The sequence below is a fragment of the Rattus norvegicus genome, chromosome 6 (assembly GCF_036323735.1).
Source record: "Rattus norvegicus strain BN/NHsdMcwi chromosome 6, GRCr8, whole genome shotgun sequence".
Lineage (NCBI taxonomy): Eukaryota > Metazoa > Chordata > Mammalia > Rodentia > Muridae > Rattus > Rattus norvegicus.
Window position 1 is genome coordinate 31,831,179 of NC_086024.1, and position 14,147 is coordinate 31,845,325.

The 14,147-nt window shown below is 44.4% G+C and overlaps 1 long non-coding RNA gene across 1 annotated transcript; it reads left to right on the forward strand.

Moving 5' to 3' along the window:
- The first annotated feature begins 182 nt into the window (after positions 1-182).
- LOC120103489 (uncharacterized) lies at positions 183-10,820 on the forward strand. The gene is made up of 2 exons (XR_005505734.2): positions 183-328; positions 2,216-10,820. It is a non-coding gene; the product is annotated as an uncharacterized LOC120103489 (long non-coding RNA).
- The last annotated feature ends 3,327 nt before the right edge of the window (positions 10,821-14,147 follow it).

A 14,147-nucleotide genomic window follows, 5' to 3' on the forward strand; every position in this document is an offset into this window, starting at 1 on the left:
GGCTGGTAAAGAAGGTAGAGGCGCGCTCCGCCCACCGCGCACGCGTAGCCCGCCCAGTGCGCAAGCGCAGCCCTCGAGGCTCCCGCGGGTAGGGACACCGCCCCTCACGCGGTCCGCCCCCAGCACCGCCTTCACCCAATCGGAACAGGATAGCCAACGCCAAGTCCCGCCCCCCCACTGTCTTCGTCGCTTCATTTGCCAGAGTCAAAATAGGTGAACTGAAGTAAGAGGAGAGGTGAAAGGTCAACTTCCCAGCAGCCTTTGTTCTTGTCTCTGATATTGGAACCCTGAGTGACTGTGTGGGACGCTCTCTAATTTTGTGGCCAGGGTGAGTGTGTACGGGGGAGTTCGGGAGGAAGGGCGGAGCCAGGTGCGTGCCAGGGCGGGCTGTGAGCGCCTGGAACTTCGTGATCCTGAAATGATGATGCCGGACGAACGGGAGACTGGGAGTGGTCCAATAAAGGGACTTGAAAATATGTCCTTTCTGACCCATGATGCTTGTTGTGTACCTTGGACTGCCTCGTCAAATTCCACTGGTTCAATCGGTGCGAATTCCAATTGCTTAAGTCTTTTCTGGATTCCCCCATAAAACCATTGATCTCAATCTCGACGGGGCCCTGTGTTTACAAGGAGTGGTTTTACAACTAGGGCCCAGTGCACTATAGAAAGAACACGTCACCAGTGGTTAATATGTATCAGGTAGTAGGAAATGTTTAATAATAATTGCTACTTTTATTGAGTGCCTTACATGCAGAGAACTTTGCATACATCATCGCCAACCTTTTCTCCACTTCCCATAGCACAAAGCCCGGAGTTGTTTATTCTCCAGTACCAGCAAGAAGAAATTCAGATTACATCACCTCTCCAGAAATACTTATTTGGTGGAAATGGTTAACCCAATTAGAAATATAGTCCTATTAAGAACACTGCATCAATGATTCCACCAGTCTCCCTAGTTCCCTGGAATAAGAGCGATTAATTTGAAATCTCTTATGTTCCTTGGAGTCATTCACTTAACAAATTCTTATTAGGACCTAGGATATGCCAAGCACTGTGTCTGGCTATACGGGGTGAGTGTGGGCAGGGTTGTCATCAGGATCTCATACTAGTTCCCAGTTAGCCTGGAACTAACTATACAACCCAGACTAACCTCAGATTCATGACAATATTATCAATATCAAGTGTTAAGGCTGTAAGTGTGAACCACTACACCCATCTCTAAAATGTACAATTCTTAATGAGAGGCATATAAAGTGCCTATTAAATCAAGATAAAATCTTTGCTATATATTTCTTCTAGTCAATATAAATATGACAAAAAGGATCTTGTCATCAAATTTCTTTTTTTTTTTTTTTTTGGTTCTTTTTTTTGGAGCTGGGGCCTTGCGAACCCAGGGCCTTGCGCTTCCTAGGCAAGCGCTCTACCACTGAGCTAAATCCAACCCCATCAAATTTCTTTTAATATGAGCCTTGTACAATTCAATCTAAAAGACAAACCATACTTAACATATTTTAACTATTTGTGGAAAAACATTGGAAACTGACATGATAGGCCTGGAGAGGTGGCTCAGCCATGAAAAGCAGTGACTGGAGATCCTGAGTTCAATCCCAGCACCCACACGGTGGCTCACAACCATCAGTTGCAGTGGACCTGACGTCTTCTGGCCTCCAAGGGACATGATGTGGGGACATACAGGCAAATACCCACCCATACATGTAAAATAAAAATTAATTTTTAAAAAAATTATATGAGTACAAACTAATAATAGTACGTGAGCTTACAGTTCTTTTTTTAATTTTAATTCTTTTATTCACTTTACATTCGGATCACAGCCCCCCTCCCTCCTCTCTTCCCAGTCCCAGCCTTACAAATCCCTTCGCCCGTTACCCCTAACCCTTCTCTGAGGACTCCCCTTGGGTACCACCCCACCCTGGATCATCTAGTCCCAGTGAACTGTGGTTGTTAATCACGATATAAGGAAGAAACTCAATGTGACTCCCCGCTCCCCCAAGAGCTGAGTGTGGTGGTGCAGCCCTACAACCCCAGCTTTCTGGAAAGCTGAGGCATGAGAATCACTGTAGCCAATGTTGAGCTTACACTCACGATCCTCCTGCCTCAAAAGCAATTAAGAAATACTTTTTAAAGAACAATTTTGAATTTTTTAAAGGACTCTTGTTATCTTTAATTATATGTGTGGTATGTGTATGTGAGTTAGGTGCCTGAGGAGACCGGAGGCATCCAGTCCCCGTGGAGCTGGAGTTACAGGCAATTGTAAGCCTCAGGACATCGGCACCGAGGAGAAACCCTGGACTTCTCTACATAGCTGTGAGCACTCTTAACGACTGAGCCACCTCTCCAGCCCTACAGCTTTAAGTTTTACTGAGGGGAGTAGTTGCAGTTTCTGCCTCTCCTTTGTGGATGGTTGTTACATCGTAGAAACAATTATAAATCCTGAGAAGATCTTAAACAGAAAGAATACAGAACTTTTGTCTGTACTTCATCCCCTTACACTTGTTATCTGAGGGATCTTCAACACTTCAATTCCACTTTGCCCCAGTTTTCTATTTTATTTCATTTTATCGATAACATGTATTTTGGTGGGGTTGGGGGGAGCATGGGCAGGTCAGAAGACAACTTTCCACAGTTGATTTTCTCTTCCCAACTTGTGAATCTGGGGGATCTAACAAGTTATCAGGCTTGGCCCCAAGTGCCTTTATCCTTTGAGCCATCTTGCTAGGGTCTCTGTTTTAGAAAAAAGAAAAAGAAAAAAGATGTTAGACTTCGCTAAAAATCTTACTTCACCTCTGAAATCCAGTGAAACTCTATCCTTTAACTTCTCAAATGGAATCGACTCATCTGGGAAAGATGTGTAACCCGCAGCTACTACACAGATGGTATGAAATGGCGTGGCCTTCTGAGGTTAGATTAAAACCAGGCAAGCTTAGGAAATGACTTACCAGAGTCCTGTGAACCACAGCTCCTGTGCTCTAGAAAATGCCTAGAGAGAGAAAAGTGTTAAGACAAAATTGCCTCTAAAAACCATTGTCCTGTCTCCTCTTCTGAACTCCATTCATAGGGGCTTTTACACTCAAAGCCACCCAGAGCAGCCAGGCGCTATCTTATGTCTGCCTGGGTGTTCAGCTCCCTGAATCTCTCCCCAGCAAGCCTTAGCTGTGAGTGGTTTATTGTTGTCTTGCCTCCCTGTCTGTCACCTCATCCACTGAGCTTTACCTCTTCTGCCTTCCTTTCTGTATCCTCCCCACCCCTCCAGCATGGAGACTGAACCGAAGGCTTTGCTTGTACTAGGCAAACATATGCAACTCATGCCCTTGGGAAATCAAACATACTACAAAAGAGTGGTAGTCACAGAGAATATCAGTTCATGCTAGAAAAAACGTTACCTTTGTCACGTAACTTGAAAAGAACTTAATTCTTGTAGTTTCTGTTTAGTCAGGAGAAAGAATGTGGGAAGAATATGTCACATATGTGAGAGTAGCTGGTATGTTAAAGAACTAGTATAGTTAATAACACCAATAAAAGTTATTGAAGTCATAAAAATGAATAAAATCTTCCCATGAAAGTTTTTAAAAGGTATGATGGCTTCATTCCCATTTTTCAATAAAAATAAGACCAGATGTGGTAGCTCGTGCCTGCAACCCCAGCATTTTGGAAAGTAAGTAGAAGAATTGTACGTTTGACGCTAGCCTAAGCTACAATGTGAGACCTTGTTTTGTTTTTTGTTTGTTTGGTTCTCCTCCCCGCCCCCAGAGCTGAGGACTGAACCCAGGGCTAAATCCCCAACCCCTTGTTTGTTTGTTTTAAGAATTAATTTAAATAAATGAAAATAGGCCTGAGGTATAAGTCAGTGGTAGAGTGTGGATGTTTCATAGGCATGAAGCTCTGGTTTTAATATTAATCCATCACAAAAATAACAATATAATAATAAAAATAAGATCTTATAAGTTTGACAGTCCTTGGCTGGGGCACAGCACTCAGCCCCAAATGCTAGGGGCTCTGTGTTCAATCCCCAGTACCCTAACACACACACCACCAGCACCACCAATTCTCAGAGCAATCGGGATCACTAGGCCACCCTAACAACACTGAACCAGAAGCAGATGGCTGCCCCAGGCATACAGACTAGAACAGGGAGAAGTCATGTATTTATTTTGTCTCCAAATCACTCAATTTGTCTGTAGTAAAACTTGTACTTTAAGTTGGATTCGTTTTCACTGGACCACACAAGTTACCTTGATAAGGTGTTAGAAAACACAATACAGTTGCAGTGCTGCTGTCAGACCCAGGGCCTCACACACATCAGGCAAGCACTCTGTCGCTGAGCAGTATTAGCAGACCTGTAAACCAGCTTCTAATCAAGACCAAGGCATGCCCGGGAAGGGACTTGGAAAGAGTTGAACAGACATTTTCTTTATTGTTTCTTAAAAATGAAATGTTGGCTGTAATAAACCTTCTCAAGTAGGATTTTTGCCTGCTTGGCTTTTTCCCCCTCCTTTTTAGTTTTCAATAATCTTCCTACATAAGAATGTGTAGGAAACCCCAAATGGGTGGTCATTTATAACCCCGTACAGTGCAAAGTGTACTGAGAGTCGGCATGGACTAGCACCTGCTACTCTGGGTTGGTGGTGCTGTTCGATTTCCCCATACTCACCAGCTGCCCAGTGACATGAGGGCCAGTTTTGTTTCCCCAGACATTGAACACTAAAGCAATACTGTGAGTAACCATTCAAACAAAAAACAGGTGATGTGACAATTCAAAGGGAAGCAGAGGCCCAGACTGATAATTGATAGTTGTCAACTGGCTGAGGGCCCTTTGCCCAGACAGAAGCAGATGAAGAGAAACACCTGTACAGTTCCTTCTTGGCACTGTCCCTAACTTGAAGCAACAGTGAGCTACAGGAGATGGCCATAAGCAATAATAAGCAGGAAATAGTCTGTTCCTGGCTTTTGTGCAGGGAACCTTAGGTACTGTAACCTTAAACCTACAGTGACCAATGTTAAGTTTTGGTGCAGGTCCAAAAAGGTTTTGGGGATTCCTAGCTATTAATGGCGCCTTTTTAACAGCTTTAAGACTTAAGGCATTGAGTTGTGGTCTCACCATGTAGCTCAGGTTAGTGGGAGGTTGGTGGGGGGAGAGCTCACCATGTAGCTCAGGCTAGCCTAGGTCTTGTTATGCCTCAAACTCAATCCTGCGCAGACTCCTGAGTGCTGGGGTTGTAAGTGCACCCCACATGCCCTGCTGTGCTTCCCATCTTCCTCAGCTCTCAAGCCTTTTCACTTCAGTTGTTGCCAACTGTTTCTAATCTAACTGCTCTCTGGAGCTGTTCAGCACCCTCTCATAGCCATTGCCACTTCTGCCACCGTGTCTGCGCTGGCATTGCCCTGACTCCATTACCACCACCTCAGCTATCACCACTGCTGCCTCCATGTCAGCCCACTCTACTGAAGACAAAGATCCGAAGTAACCAGAAAAGGCAACGTGGGAGAAACCTGTTCCTGGGCCTCGTGTTGTGACACATAGCAAGGAAGACAGTGTCCAGCCAGCTCCCAGAGCAAACCGGTCAGCTTGCTTGAACACCTAGAAGAGGAGTAGCAGTATTTGTGCCAATACAGTAGACCGTGGTGGAAATGGAGGACTGTGTGCACACTAATCATGGCATTGTTCTGGAACCTGTCACAGAAGACCCTCTGCTCTGCCCCAAGGGGAGATGCTTGCCTTTTGACCTGGATGGTGGTTACAGAATCATCTAGATTTCACCAAGACTTGGGAGGACAGAAAAATCTAACATAAGTTGTTTGAAACAGGCATGCCCGGGGTTCTTCAGGTTGCTGTTGGCTTCCTCAAGTGCTAGTCTGAGGACAGTCAGTTGGCTGCTTGTGCTCTGAAGCATCTACGGCACAAAGCTAATAGGTCAGTTAGGAGGTCATGCTGTCTATCTCTAAAATTCTTGCTTCTTTACGGGAAAATTAAATACAAGGGCACTTACAATAAGGGAGCCTTAACATCAGTGGTGATTCTTTATAGTTTCCAAGAGTGTTTAACCTGCCCAGAGCCCCCAAATCGGTCTCAGTATGACAGCCATAGATAGAGGAATTTCCTTTACATACTACATACTTACCATACTTCTTGTTCGAAAGATGGACAATTGTTTCTTGCAATCATTACTGATGAGGATGGCCATTAGATAAACTAATCTCAGTCAGGGAGATGACTCAGCTCTGTAAAAGCATTTACCATGCAAGTTGACCTGAACACATGGTAGAAGGAGAGAATTGTCTCCCAAAAGTTATCCTCTCAGCATACACACACTCCTGTGCTCATATCATACATAGACACAATAATAACATGGAATTCTAACAACCAATCTCAGACAAAGCTGTATACAGGAGGGTTTGGTCTTCAGCTGTTTAGAAATGCTCAGGTAACTGGGCGGCTGCATGTTATGAACAAAGAAGTAACTGATACCCCTGTGCCCTCTCCCCTCTCCCGCATCTTCCTCCCCATTTTAGCTGCACCCAGATGGAGTCAAAACAGACCTTTCAGATGAGCCGTGCATGGCACCTTGCATCTTTCAGCCCTGGGGTGCCTTTCCCTTTATTTCTGATTCCAAACCTTACTCCCATCTAACAGCAGCCTTCAGATAGAGCCACCCATCACCACTATCAGTCAGTTTACTTTTCTGTGTTTTTTGTCCTCCTGAGCCTTTGGACGGTTGGCTCAGTGGTCCTTTGGTTTAGGGTTAGTCAAGTGTAGCAGGAGAGCAGGGAGTTTTTTGGTTTTTTTTGTTTTTGTTTTTGTTCTTGTTTTTTTTTTTTTTGGTTCTTTTTTTCAGAGCTGGGGACCGAACCCAGGGCCTTGCGCTTCCTAGGCAAGCGCTCTACCACTGAGCTAAATCCCCAGCCCCGAGAGCAGGGAGTTTTGCCATGGACTCCTTTCTCTAGCATTCCTGAAAGGGCCAGGGCAACAATTGAAGCCAGAAGACTTTTAACAAATAGCCACTAAGCAAAGCTCTGAAATAGCTCTGTTTGGACCCAAGACTATGGAGCTTGCTTAACCAGAATGAAAGTTTGGACTGTGTCTTCGTTAGGGTTTTACTGCTGTGAAGAGACACCATGACCAAGGCAACTCTTTTAAAGGACATCATTGGATTGGGACTGGCTTACAGGTCCTTAGATTCAGTCCATTACCATCATGGCAGGAAGCATGGCAGCACAGCATCCAGACAGGCATGGTGCTGAGGAGCTGAGTCTCCCAGGCAGCGAGGACAAGGGTCTCAAAGTCTATCCTCACAGTGACATACGTCTTCCAACAAGGCCTCATCTCCTAATAGTGCCACTCCCTAGGCCAAGCATATTCAAATCACCACAGACTGGCTTTACACTTAGGAAATAAGATTTAAAAATATGAAACAATGTGTAAAGGTAAGGACTTCGTGATTCTTTCATGTATCTTCCTTGAATAGTAACCATGCGCTAGCTACAAATAGCCCAAAGACTGTGAAGAGATACAAAGTAAAGTGATAAATGGTCCCAGCAGTGAGTTATTACTGTATCCTGGGAAGAGCCAGTACCATCCTTCATCCCAGATTCTCTTCTCCATCCTTCCCCTCCCCTCCCCTCCTGAGAAAGAGCAAGATACACATTCTTGGACAGAGAATTACCTTGAAGATAGGAACCAGGACCATGATTTGAGAAGATTTTGAATCAATAACATCCTCTAGGTGTTAACTTTAATATTTTGGTGACTATTCTAGAATATGGGATACAGAGATAACTTTAAATTATAAATGAGGGCTGGAGAGATGGCTCAGTAGTCAAGACTGCTCTTGCAGAGAACCTAAGTCTAATTATCACAATCTACTTCAGATGGCTCACCACCTCCTGTAACCCCAGTTCCAGGGGAGCTGATACTTTTAGCCCCTGCAGGTTACACACACACACACACACACACACACACACACACACACACACACACACACTTGATTAAAAATCTTGAAATTTTTAATGAATTTATTAATGATCCTTAGCCCTTCATATTGTCATATCAATAGATACAAACTACAAGAAAACACACTATAAGCCTGGTGCAGTAGTACATAACTAATTCCAGCAGTCAGTGAGCTGAGGCAGAAGAGTTACAACTTCGAGGTCAGCCAGGGCTTCATAGAGTGACCCTGTCTCAAAAACACAAAAGCAACAACAAAACCCTCACTTTGAAAGAAAAGCAAATGACAGCTAAGCATGGTGGCTCATTCCTGCATTAAGGCTAAAGCATAAGTTAAAGACCAAGGCTATAGTATGACACTCAAAAACAAACAAATTACTCAAAACTTAGTAACCTATATAGACCCGTGGGTCAGCCATTTGAGATGAACTTAGTGGAGCAGTTCTGGTAACCAACACACACACCACATACTGAACACATACATATACACTGTACAGGCACACACTGTACACTCACACTGCACACATGCACATATGAGCACACGTGTGTGCTCCCAACCTCCCTGGAATATGGAATTATTCACTAGTCTCCAGACAACCCAGATTCTGTGTATGACAGATTCATTCATTTATGACTGATTAGCTCTGTCTGAGCCTTCAAGTTTCATCTTGTCCTTTTTCTTCCACAAAACTCTTGATGCTGTTTTTTAAGACTTTGTCTGTGTAGCTCTGGCTGTCCTGGAACGTTTTACTCTCTCTATGGGTCAAGTTGTTCTCAAACTCAGAGAACCACCCACTTCTGCCAGCTGAGTTCTGGGATAAAGGTGTGCTCACCACTGTAGGCCCAAAGTTAAGCAAACAGTCACGGTTTCACTGTATAGCCCTGGTTAACCTCAAACTCACAGCCATCCCACCTCTGCTTCTCAAAAACTCCAAGAAAACTCTTGTGTGCGTGTCTCATTCCTCACCCTTCATCACCTAGACTTGTCCGTCTGTCTTCCCATGGTGTCTCATGCTTGCCAACTTTGCCCTTCTTGTCTGTGGAAAAAGCCACATCAAATACTCCTGTACCCTGCACAGTGTCTAGTAGCCAAGAGGCCTCAATAAGCTTTCACTGAGATAAGATGAATCACAAGGGAATGAAGAAATGCATGTTGCTGACGTCAGCAGGTGCTAAAGCAGTATTCATACCCATTCATAGTCACTTTGGAACAATATAACGTTGTGAAATAACCCAAGTGGGGGAAAACATTGCAAAAATGAAGGGGAACCCGTGACAGCGTTGGATGTACTCTGATACACTGATGGGAACCCCAGACAGAATCAGGAAACGGGCGGCCACCTGAAGGATGAGGACATGGTAGAGAGGGGGGATTTCAGCTTCAGCCCGAGATTCCATCAGGGGAGGAAGTACACGTTCACCCCCACCGGCCAGTGCCTCCATCAGCCATATCAACACAATGAAACTCCTTTTAAAATCACAACAGCTGAGTCTGGGAAGCTTCCAAAGGCTACAGCCTCGAGGAGGTTCCTGAAGTGGGTATACCCAAGGAGGAGAGAGGAGCACCTACGCCTTCCCACATTACTTGGCTTCTGTGTCTCTTTATGACACGAATATGACAAGAAGTGGATAAAAGGAACCAAGTGATTCTCTGAGTTGTACAAATATCCCTGGCAAGTTAATTGAGTCCAAGGAAGAGATCATGGGAAACTTGGATAGCCAGTTGTTCAAAAGCACAAGTGAACAACCTGGGGCCTGAGGTTGGCTTCAGGAGTGGGCATCTGCCCATCTGATGTCAGAAGTGTAGGTTGTTGAGAGGGTAGGAAAAATTACTGTTTTCTCCACAGCATGACAGTCAGCCATTTTTTTTTTATAACTTCAGAAGCCAGAAGCAATCAAATGCCCAGTTAAGTGAAAACCTAACTTATAGTGAACTAATGGTAAAGGTAGATAAATTAGGGGCAGGGACAGGTAATAAGCAGTTCTATGTATTTACTGGGGAAATGTCTGCCTCCAAATTGGGGTGATGCCTGCAACCCAGAGAATACACATGCAAGTCCAGTGTGATGAGCAGAATGAGCTTATTAAGGCTTGCCTACGGAGTGGCAGACAACTACCCGTTCACAGGGAGGCCACACCTCCCACTCACCTGATTTCTCATTTTTGAGGTTCTAAGCAGAAAGCAAAATTTGTACAAACCTGGGCTTTGATCGCCATCTAGTGTTAGAATAGCCAATGTGCCTACAAGCTCACACCTAGAACAAACTAGGAAATGTATGTTTATGTTTATGTTCCTTTGTTATTATTGTTATCATATTTATGTGTGTGCGTGCACGTTCACGTGTGTGTTCGCAGGCCTGGAACAACATTCAGACATGAATGTTAAAGAGCAGCTTGTAAGACTTCTTTCCTTGCAACATGAGGGCCAAGGGATTGAACTCAGATCATCAAGCTTGAACTACAAGCACCTTTCCTTGTGGAGCCATTTTGCTGGCCAAACCTCTTACTAAGGTTTCTACTGCTCTCAACACATGCTCCCTAATCATGGGAGCTATGGTTTGATTGATCAACTGTAATCTAAATAGGGTTCAGCTTCCAGAGTCTACACAAGTTTGGTAAGAATGGAGAAAACTTGGAGTAAGAAATGTAAAGTGGGGGGCTGGAGAGATGGCTCAGTGGTTAAGAGCACCCGACTGCTCTTCCAGAGATCATGAGTTCAATTCCCAGCAACCACATGGTGGCTCACAACCATCTGTAAAGAGATCTGATGCCCTCTTCTGGTGTATCTGAAGACAGCTACAGTGTACTTATATATAATAAATGAATAAATCTTAAAAAAAAAAAAAAGAAATGTAAAGTGGTGTCTATAGGGAAATGTTTACTAATTCCTCAAAAATGTAAGCATAGGATTTCCTTATGATCCTTCAGTTCTGTTCCTCGCTACACACTCCAGAACATGTCACAACTGCCCAGAGCCTGGTGCCTTGAAATCTGAAGCTCCATGAGACAGCCCTCAGAACTCGGGTCCCTCCTTATATCTCCCATCCCAGTGCTGACAGGGTCCTTCTACAAAACCCCCTACCTGCCTGATGTCCAGGCCTGCCCAAAAAGAAGCAGACACCACCATTCCTTCTCAGACCTTCTATTAACTAAACTCAAATCAAAAGAAGAAGGATTCAGGTTTGCCAGCACACTGGAGAACCTTAGATAGAGCACTGTCCTCTGTTTTGGTCTCAGAATCATTAACAAATCATTGTCCATTCTAAATAACAGATTTTCTCTGAGACCATCATGTTCTCCAAGGCCTAAAATCATGTACTGCTCTCCTGACATTCTCTACCCGTCTCTCACCTATAAAAAGACAAGTTTGTAAACTTGTGAGCACACTGGCCCAGGAGATAAATCACACATCTGGAGTTTTTTCATTTAGTAAATGTTTGCAGATAAATCTGCTTGCTTGTTTGCTTGATTATGATATAAGTTCTTTCTACATAGCTCTGACTCCCCCAAAACTTAACATGTACCCCCTGCTAGGCCTCTAACTCATAGAGATCTACCTGTCTTTGCTTTACCCCAGAGTGCTTGGATAAAAAGTGTGTGCCGCCATGCCCATATAGATTATAAATCTTAATACCTTGTCTCCTGTATAACCTTTGTCACTTTGTCCTGGGGAGCCTTCAAAAGTTAAAGGGAAGGCAGACATGGTGGTGCATTCCTGTCACCCCAGTATTTGGGAAGCTGGAACAGGAGGATTGATCCCAAGGTCAGCCTGGGCTACTGAGTGAGCTCCTGTCCCACAAAGAAACAAAGAAAACGGAAAGCAAGCAAAGGAACAAACAACAATAATAAAAGCCACAGGAAAAATAAATGCAAACAAGCACCAAGTCTTGAAGTCAATCTCTGTACTGCCCTCTCTATACAGGCACTGCCCTTTAAATTTTGTGGCCCCGCAGTAAAGACTTCCTTTAGAAAGTCAGGCCTGGGAATGTGTTAGGAACAATATTCAGGTTTATCAGGGGAAGGGGACACGGGACATTGGAATCAAGGCCTCCTATAGTGAAGAAATTGCAGTGACACAAAATACACCTTGGACATGTATGCATGCGTGCGCACGCATGTGCACACACACTTTGTTTCATAGGTATCTACCTAGTTTCCTGGCACATAGCTCCTAAAACCTTAGGAATCACCACAGAGGTGCATGTCCTTTTATATGCTACTGAGAGGACAGGTAGAGCTCCTGCGTAGTAGCCTTGGTGTGACCAGCTGCTTACCAGGGGGAACCAGCTCTATAATTAGAAGCGTGGAAATGTTAACCCTGCTCCCTGCCCAACCAGGATTACGGAGAGGAGTTGGGGTTTCAGAAAATAATAATCAATCATGCAGACATGATACAGTCTCCACACACATCCCAAAGCTGGGAAATCCGCAGTACTTCTGGGTTTGAGTGCATGTCACAAGAAGGCGTTAAACAAGCCCATTTTCACATGCCTCGAGACATGCCCGTCTTCCACCTGGCTGTGGCGCTTCTCAAGGACACTGGGGCGTGTCACCCATGAAAAGACCAATTTTTGTAGTTTCTTTTGAGATACACTCTTGCTTTATAGCCCAGGCTGGTCTCAAACTTGTGGTTCTCCTGCCTCAGACATGTCAAGTGGCTAGCATGATGGGTGTATGATGTCGCACCTGTCCAGAGCCACTTTTGATCCTTCCTCCTGTGGCCCAGGCTGGGTGGATAACTGGTGGTTGAGGTTTAGGAAAGCAGCCTTAAAGACAACTTCCTTTATGGACCCTGTTTTGAGACTGAGAGGTTGTAAATGGAACAATAGCAAATGCTTCTAGGACCTAACAGGGCTCTTGGGGATGATGGGAAAAGTAGATTATTAATCCATTGTGTGGACTATGGGGGTATCTTAGTTAGGGTCTTACCGCTGTGAACAGACACCATGACTGTTGTGGTAAATAACAAAAAGGCACGCATTGTGATGGGTTCCAGCGCAAACCGCTCCATGCTTTCTCTCCCCGGCTCTCTCTGACCCGGGCGGTCCACACATGAGCCATTCACTCACAGCTCCCTTGGTGGGTTGTTACCAACACCAGGCACGTACATCCCCATTCCACGGCGGGCTTGGTACGTCTGCCACCACACATTCTCTTGAACTCGATTAAGTCCCCACATGAAAGAACACACCACGCCTCTGATCCAATTGGTAAGATATAATTTGCCCATCACAGCACAAAATCCTGTACACACCCATCCCTTAAAAATATTCATATCAACCTGTACCTATGCGCAGAAAGAATCTTAGCATCTGCCACCATGTTCTCCCAGCTCCCTCTCACTCCAGCCCCCTCTCTCCTGCTTCTCCCTCCCTTCTAAAACCTCTGTTCCTGCCTCCCCTCCTTCTCGTCCAAACCTCGTTTTATCTTGTCTGCCTTCTCCTGCATAATGACATCAACCTACACATTACCCTTTCTGTCTAATTAAAAAAAAAAAACTCCTCTCAAATGTAAGCTGAGCACAACTATTATCATTTTGTAATTTAAAAGTATAAAATATACCTAACATCCATTCCAACATTTTATCAGTTAAACAGAACGTTTAGTTGTCTAAGCCAGCTTAAGAAAGGCTTAAAATCCATGTTATGTCCTGGCTGGCTTGTATACTATCTGATAACTATCCAAACATGTATTCTCAAAGTTAAACAGCCTGAGAAGGCTCTGAGACTATAACTAGTTTCAACCCCGTCAGAAATCGGAGAACAACCAATATATCCTTAAATACAGGAAGCCTAACATGGGGCTTCCAGAACTGAGGCAGGTTGTAGAGACAATCTTCTATTTGCACAGTGCCCTGTTAGGAACACGTGAGAGCAAGTCTTCAGCCTTCTGGCCTAGATCACCTAACATACTTTTGATACGCAGAATTATGAAGGGCTGATCATTCTGAATCAGCAGAGATTATCGGCCAACCATTCTGTCCTTTCTCTGGACAGTATTTTGTCTGTAGATGAACTGAGGCAATTCTTGCCTAGTGGCTGTCTCGCCCAGAGGTGGAGATGTTCAATCTCTTCTTTGAATCCACCAAGGGGGAGCTGTTAGGAGCAGACATGTCTCAACAAAAGATAAATACCATTAAATGTCTTATTTTGTGGATTTCTGACGTTTTTGAAAACCATCTATC